This window comes from Talpa europaea, assembly GCF_964194135.1.
Source record: "Talpa europaea genome assembly, chromosome: 7".
NCBI lineage: Eukaryota > Metazoa > Chordata > Mammalia > Eulipotyphla > Talpidae > Talpa > Talpa europaea.
In genome coordinates this window covers 30,205,415-30,213,917 of record NC_140074.1, presented here as the reverse complement: position 1 = coordinate 30,213,917, position 8,503 = coordinate 30,205,415, and positions in this window count along the sequence as shown.

Sequence of the window (8,503 nt, the reverse complement as noted above, 5' to 3'; positions counted from 1 at the left end):
CTACATCCAAGTTAAACTCCTACTGTAAGGGTTAATTGCAAGTGTATTGACCTTTTCAAGGAAAAATAAGTTTATATTTCCATTAGAAATATTTCAACAAGAAGTCTCTAAAATGCAAGAAGTTATCTTTAGGTCTCCTTAATCTTAGTAGAAAAGTGACAATAGTTTTCTTAGAAGGCAGTTGATGTGACAGAAATCCAATTTCTACTGGATTGAACATAAAAGGTAGATTTTATTGATTCAAATAACCAAAGGAGACATGGTTCTGGTGACACAGAAGTAAACCTGGACACTCAATCACCAAAGGGATTTTTTCTTCTTACATTGCTTATCTTTGCTCTCAGGCTAGTTGTCTCTGTGAGTCTGAAATCTGAAATTTAACTCCAGACTCCATCTTACCACCTTATAACTAAAGAGGAAAAAAGAACTCCTTCCTATCACTTTTAAGAAGGGAAATTCTAAGGGAAAATGTGGAAGGGTTAGAGTAAGATCAAATGATCCATGATTGGCCACTGGTTGAGAGGTGGACCTCGGATGACTCTAACTGGAATCATGTAGCAGAGACAGCAGGTTAGTAACACTGACGCTCACTTCAGGCTCATGTCAGGAGGATGAATGGTGCAGGCCCCATGGGGAAATGAGGATAATGTTACCGTAAGAGGAAGGGTGAGCTGGGTAGTCAAAACTGTAGGCTCCAGATGATAGTCTTAGGTCACTGAAGCCTTTCTTTGTCCCTAGAGAATGTACCTGGTATTTAACCCTTTTTGGCCTTCTCAGGATCTCTACCTCCCTTCTTTTTTAGGGAATATAATGTGCCTTAGTGGGAGGCATATGCCATTTCCTACTACCCACTTGCCAAATGAGTTGAAAATGCCAAACACTTAGTTCACCAGCTTCCCTTGTAACTAAGGCACAGGACATGACCTATACTCAGCCTTGATTCAGCTTTGAGTCAGGAGTTAGTGATTCTAATTTTCAGCTCGGAGGCAATAGCAGCTGTACAATCCAGTCCAAGGGTATGAGCAGCACAAAGCATGGACAAGTGACATCCAGTACTCCAGCTAGCAATGGCCCCAGTGCAATAGGTTTGGGGTCATAGCTTGAATTTGAAGGTGATTCTTACTGTTAACCATCTTCACTTATTTCTGCACATTTCTGAGCCTGGTTCTCTATTAATTTTGGTGATGCTATAACTTCCCAGTAACTGCAACAAATTGTCCCTTTGTTTAATAGAGCTGTTTTCTGTGGTTCACAACTAAGACACAGAAACCTCAAGCATATCAGCATCCCAGCTCCAGAAATCTCTGGCAGCTTCCTGTGCTATTGGAAAGCTTACTTAGTACTTCTCTCCTTTGAGAAGTTTTGATGAACAACTTGCCCTATATTAACTGTGGGTTATTTTTCAGACTTGATGTTACTTATATCACTCCATATTAAAGAATTCCAAAAGCATATTTGTTAGCCAATGTCATCCACCAGCGGCTAACTGTCACCACTGGTAAACGATCCTGAGTTCAATAGTTTTCTTGGATTTCATTATCATGATGACCCTAGAGTCACATGATTTCTGTTTCTCTCCTTGAGTTCTATAAAGGTAATAATGCCAAGAAATAGTTCATTTTTACTAAATATCTCAGGCAGAACATGACGTGCCACCCTTGAAAGAAAAATAGTCTCATTCCCAATGACAGAGAAGTTAAAAGGAAGATGAACAAGGAGAAAGACTAAAGCTTCAATGATAGACTTTCAACATAGAATCATTATTTAATTTAAGTAAGAGCTAATATATTTCCTAGGAAGTCTGATGTGTCCATGGTATAACTGTGTACCTCAAAGGGGCGCAAAGAACAATGAAGTTAAAAAAGTGTTTTTAATATGACAACGTGAGCTTTCAGTCTGTTTTAGGTAGAAAATAAAATTTAGGCTGGAGTTGCTAAGGAATGGCAGGAAACTGTTGCTAAGGGTAAATACCATCTGAAAATATCCAACAAGTCACCACAGGATTTATTAATTTATCTTTTCTCTGGGCTTTGTTTGTTTGGAAAAAGAACACATATACAGATGGTGGCCAAGGACAGATGTCACTGACCCCTGCAAATGGCCCAGGTTAATCTTCCACAAGAATCTAAACATCAGCTTGGCCCAGTGCCATTGAGGACACTTTCACAGTAAACTGGGTGATAAGTGATTTCTCACTGCCTGCCAGTAGTGCACAAACCTTTGGTGCCTCTGGTTCTTTGCTTATTTTTTTAAACACTAACTAGTTTAGGCTTATCTGTCTCTTCCAGGAGAAGACCAAGTGTAAAAAGTGATTATCTTACTAATAATGACACAGTTAAATAAATGTTGCACATTAGAAAAGTAGATCGTAACTTGGAATTTATCAGGAGCTATCGAGTCATTACAAACTGACCACACTAGAAATTACGTCATTTTCCATGAGGGAGACTATGCATTAATTGCTTCTTAAAACATTTTTTTTTTCCCAGCTTCATCTCTGTTGCTTTTGTCCTGTTTTACTGAGAGCCAATCACCTTTTAGAAGAATAGTACATATCTTTGAGTATGTACATGTGAGTGAAACAGTTATTTTGAATATATTGCCATGATAGTTTATTAATAAGCACCAAGACAGCACCATTTATACATTTGCTAAGTATCTAAGATAACAGTTGTACAAATGAAAGGGAATCACAATAATTAACAAAGTAGAAACCAATGAATTAAGCGAAGTTTCTTGATGATAGAAGCTAATAAGCAAAACCACTAAAAAAAATGACGCTAAAGAAACATGATAGTTGTTTCCAGCCAACTAACTAGAGAAGTCTGTTATTAGGGGCATGAGATACATTGCACAATCTAGGTACCTATGGAGCACTTAGACCAATCACAAGAGACAAATGGGAGCTCATTAAAAGAAGGTGAAGTTATGACTGCCTGGGGGCTTGCTAGAAATCAGAGCTCTTAAAAGAGGCTTCAGGGGCCAGTCACACTGATTGTGGGATGTTCCTCATTTTCCTTAAAAATAAGCTACTTCTCTTTATCATTTCTCAGTTATCATATTGTTCAAGTGTTGGTCAGTACTGAAAATTTTATTTTTTGAGTGTCTCGGGCATGGTGGTGGTGGTAGGGAATGAGGGTTGTGATTGATTGATTGTGACAGGCAAACAATAAAAACCATTGGAAAGTAAGACCTCTGAGCAGACTGCTGCTGCTGTTTTGCCCACCTTCAAGGTAACTTGCGAAGTTGCTGGTGCTGGGGCAGCCGGTAGCTGCTTCTACCTTAAGGAAGCTATGTCTGTAAGTTGAGCTTTGAATGACACATTATTTCCTCTGTGCACCCCAATCTATTTTCTGCCTGACTAAGCTTATAAAACTCTGCATAAATTCTCCCTCTCAGCCTGTTCTATAATCCTGTGAACACATTGTCTTCCTGTTCATTCCTTCAGCCAGCAAGCACCAGCTGTTGGGTCCTGGAAACATTTTATGTTAAAGAAAATAAAAATGATGATCAGAAAACTGGAAAAACCGCAAAATGCTTGAGATATGCAGACATTTTAGGGTGGTGAATATTTGACCTGCATAAAAGAAATGATTAAGCGTCCATCAATCATGACACTCCCAAAAGCTGCTGAGATCGGTTTATCCTGCTGCTCCTCAGTGGCCTGGGTTCTTCACAGTCTGTAAACTAATCTAGTTTTGTTTGTTATGTGCTAAAGAAAGGATAAACTCCAAGCTTAAAAGTATGAACAAAGATATAATTATCTTAACATAGCCTTCATACTTTTTTATGTAAAAATGCCACAAACTTTGTTATCTGTATTTTCCAGCTTCAAAAGGAAAGTGGAAGTCATTTGATAATGTCTCTCTAATTACTTGAATGCACACTTCACGCCTCAAACACACAGGGAAGATAGTTATAATTAGAAGTTATATAAAGACATAGTTTATAAAAATTGCAGCTAAGTACTTAACTAAAACGCCAGCCTCTATCCTACCAGGAAAGAGATCCACAAATATGTGATTTAAACAATAGGTCAAAGTAGAAAATGTAGTGATGGGAATGAATTTTGCTTAAAAAAGTTATTGGTGACTATTACTTAGAACTGAATAAATACTGTAGTCATGTGGAGACTTCATTCAGGACATATCTGGAAAAAAACCTTCAAATAGTTTGAGCAGACTTTTCAATACATATTCTGTTATTAATGATTTCCAACTCATTTTATTGTTAATTTGAAAGGGGAAATTAAAAATCTATGGACGAATGATAAAATCTATAATAGGGATTATAAAATATTTACCTTAAAACCTAGGTTGTGAATATTTTAGGTTCTGCAAGACATGAGGTCTCTCCTGCAAATAGACAAGCAACTGTGTCATTATACTGAGCTGGGAGCAGAGGATGTGACTTCCTCCCCAGGCTCCAGCACATAGCAACTAGTGCCCTCCTCCATTCATGGCTTCTCCAAGTCCTGGTTTCCTCATCTCCAGTGTCACACACTTAACAGAAAATAAGGTCTGGACTTGAACCATGGCCTTTTCCCTTCTCTAATTTTACCAGATAGTCTCCCAAAGACAATCTCTGTATTTACTGTTCCTGCATACCAAGAATAAAAAGCTTATAAAAGCATACTAAAATTAAAATTAGATCAATTGCACAAAACTCATTTATGGGTACTACACTGAACTTTTTCCAGCAAAAGATTTAGCCTTCTGAATCCTTCCTAGGGAATTTTTCTATGTTATTATACAGTCTTCTAACTAGCAAGAACATTCTTTTTACACATTCAATATTTAACAAACACAAAGGGGCAATAAATAAAAATATTAAGAAATTATATGAACTTATGAGGCCTAAAATTTTGCAGCTTTATTTGTTTTTAAGCATTAAGGGGATGTATTTAAAGTAGGGCCGATTTTATTAAAAGGGAAATTTTAAATTGGCCAACATTCATTGCTTGAAATGTTTCATTATGCAGAACAGCATGTTTATTCAGGTGAAAGCATAGAGAATGTTGCATATGACCAAATATATTGATCTAAATGCAAATGCAGTTAAATATAAATTCAAACTTGGTGTCATTTGGTGTTGCTTTTGCCATCAAAATTTAAGAGATTCTTTTTTTCTCATTTCTTAACATAGAAATTCAGAAATCAATGGCTATTCTAGCAAAAACTTATAAATACAGAAGTAGGGCATTTGATATTAATATGAACAAACCTTTTTAAAACCTTTTTTGGATCTATAGAATATAAATTACCATTTTGGTTGTGACATGGTCATTTATTTAAAAAAAAGAGATTTGATAACTTCTAGAGGCCATGATTACAGAGAATTTAAAGCTAGGAGAAGGGAAGTAGTTTCAGGTCTTCATGTCACCCATTTGTAGAGCTGACCAATTTGTTTTCTACCAAATTAATTGAAACCGAATAGTAGTCACTCAAAAAGTAACATCTTCTTTGTCTTCTAATCCTACCTAGTCAGAATTATATATTTCCAGTATCATTACTCTATTATCACAAAACACCATCATAGCAATATGAATTTAACATAGCAAGCTCATAATCAGGGTATGGGAATTAAATACAATTATTTTATAAATATGACTGTTGAACTCCATTGAGACTAAATGACTTGTCTATGACTCTATTCATAGATTGACTCCAAGGTCAGGGCCCTTGCATTTAGAACCCTAGCCCACTGTTCCCAGGAGCACACTGAACACAGCAAAAAACAGTGAAGGAGTCACTGATCCACTGAGGAGTCAGTGGGTAACTTTTTACTTCCTTTAGGAGCTGCATTAGCAATCTGATGCCAGTGGAGGCATATGTCTCTTTCATGACAATACAAAATCATCTTATTAGGCAAAAGGAAATACTATTGAAAAGACTAGGGGTGTCCTAAATAACCAGTTGAGTATGCTTGCCATTTTCCCCATATCTATAGCAAATAATTTTAACTACTGGAAATATCTGGCTTACTTACTCATGTAATGAATTGTGTTCTTTGAAATAATGCTAGATGAAAAGGGCATTTTCTAGTTGGAAAAATATACCATGAAAAAGTATTTCTTAATTTTCAGAGAATAGATCTTAAATCTTATCATGCACATAAAAAGACAGTAATTCTGTGAGATGATGGATATGTTAATTAACTTGATTGTTGGAGTAATTTTAAAATATACGTATATTAATAATCATATTGTTCACCCTAAATATATATATTTTTGTCAATTATAACTCAATAAAGCTGAGGAAAATTGTCCTAAAGTATGGTAAGAATTATATCTTAATGTGTATATGTAGAACATATATATATGTGTGTGTATATGTGTGTGTATAAACACACACTCGCACATATGGTGATTTTTATTTCATGATGAATAGCTTCATGTGTGAGTTTGAACATCTTACAAATTGTTTGGATAACAGTAATTCCATAATGTTTAATTTAACAACATAACATAGTTATGGGCTTAGTTATGGGCTAAGTTATGGGCTACGAAGCTGTCCGCAGCCTCTGCAGCGCTGGTTCGATCCCCAGCTGCCAGCGAGGGTCACACATGGCGCGCCTGCTGCTCCCCTCAGCAGTGTATTTTGTCAGTCTGTCTGTTTTGTTCCCTGCTCTGGCACTGACTACCCCACGCTTCTGACTATACTCCAGTTCTTGTATAAATTAATTAATTAAAAAAATAAAGATAAACCTAGAAAAGCATAGTTATGATCTTAGTTAAGATCATAGGAGATGGTCATAGAAAGCTTGAGGGTGGATTTTGTTTTTTTCACTGAGACTTGTTACCTGAACTAGGGCTATTAAAAGTAATCTTATGAAATTCTAATCTTTATGCTGATGATATCATAGGTTCTGAAGAAATTCTAGTTAGTTATTCCTGATGATGATGATGCACTAAGTTTAGGCTGCTATAACAGAATACCACAGAGTGGGCAGCCTGGACAAAAAGTAATTATTTCCATGGTTCAGAAGTCTGAGAAGTCCATGATCAATGTGTCATAAAATGATAAAGACCCACTTTATGGTTTTTAGATGGTGATTTTCTGGCTGTGTCTTCTTATATCACAAAAAGGTAGAAAGTTTCTGGGATCACATACAAGGGCATTATTCCCATAAGTAAGAATGAAAATAATCTACCTAATGATTTAACTCCTTCAAAGGCTCTATCTTGAAAGAAGAGATCCCTTATATGATTAGAAAGATACATATAAACAGATATAAAGCCTCAGCAACTAATCAAGACATAGGAAAATGAAGGAATTGACAATATCAAGCATTTTCAAGGCATGGGAACTTGTTGGTAATGCAGTGGATATTGGTGCATCTATTTTGAAGATCATTTTGGCAATGTACAATAAAATTACTAATGTAAGTAAGTGATAATAAGCTTTTCTAGGTTTATCTTTATTTTTTTAATTAATTAATTTATACAAGAACTGGAGTATAGTCAGAAGCGTGGGGTAGTCAGTGCCAGAGCAGGGAACAAAACAGACAGACTGACAAAATACACTGCTGAGGGGAGCAGCAGGCGTGCCATGTGTGACCCTCGCTGGCAGCTGGGGATCGAACCAGCGCTGCAGAGGCTGCGGACAGCTTCGTAGCCCAGCGCTCAATTGCTGTGTCACCAGGGGAGGCCCACTAGGTTTATCTTTAGACTTACTTTTCCCTGAGTGTCTAGAAAAACACATATAAAAATGCTAATTACAAAGTCTCAACTTAGAAACATTAGTGTTCATCAATAGAGAGAGAAGCAAAATGGAGTATATCCATTCTGTGGAACATGCTAGACCTTTGAAGTGGTGGAGCAGACAGATCTATATATGTCGATACTCATAAGTCCAAAAATATAATGCTGGAAAAATTAACAGAATGATAAATATAGTATAATACTATTTATGTGAAATTAAAACATCAATTTTGCATAATGGAAGATATGTATGCATGTGCTTATTATGTGCAATTGGAAAATATTTTCCAATTGGAAAAATAACGTATCAAAAATTATTTCTTATTGCTAAGAGAGTGGATCTGAAATGTTCTCATCACAGTTAAAAATGTTAACTGTCAGGGCCTCCCCTGGTGGCGCAGCGGTTGAGTTCTGGGCTGCGAAGCTGCCCGCAGCCTCTGCAGCGTCGGTTCCCAGCCACCAGCGAGGGTCCCACATGGCGCACAGACCTCTCCTGCCGTGCCTGCTGTTCCCCTCAGCAGTGCATTTCGTCGATCTGGCTGTTCTGTTCCCCGCTCTGGCTCTGGTGAATTCTCTCACCCTCCTGTGCTTCTGACTATACCCAGTGCTTGTATAAATAATAAAATAAATTTAAAAAATGTTAACTGTCAGGTGACAGATGTATTAATTAACTTGATTGTGGTAATCATTACATAATGCATATGTATATGAAATCATCATATTCTACACCCTATACAAGTATGTATTTTATGGCATATTGCATCATACACATGTAAAAGAGTAAAAATTGTCTACATTGTC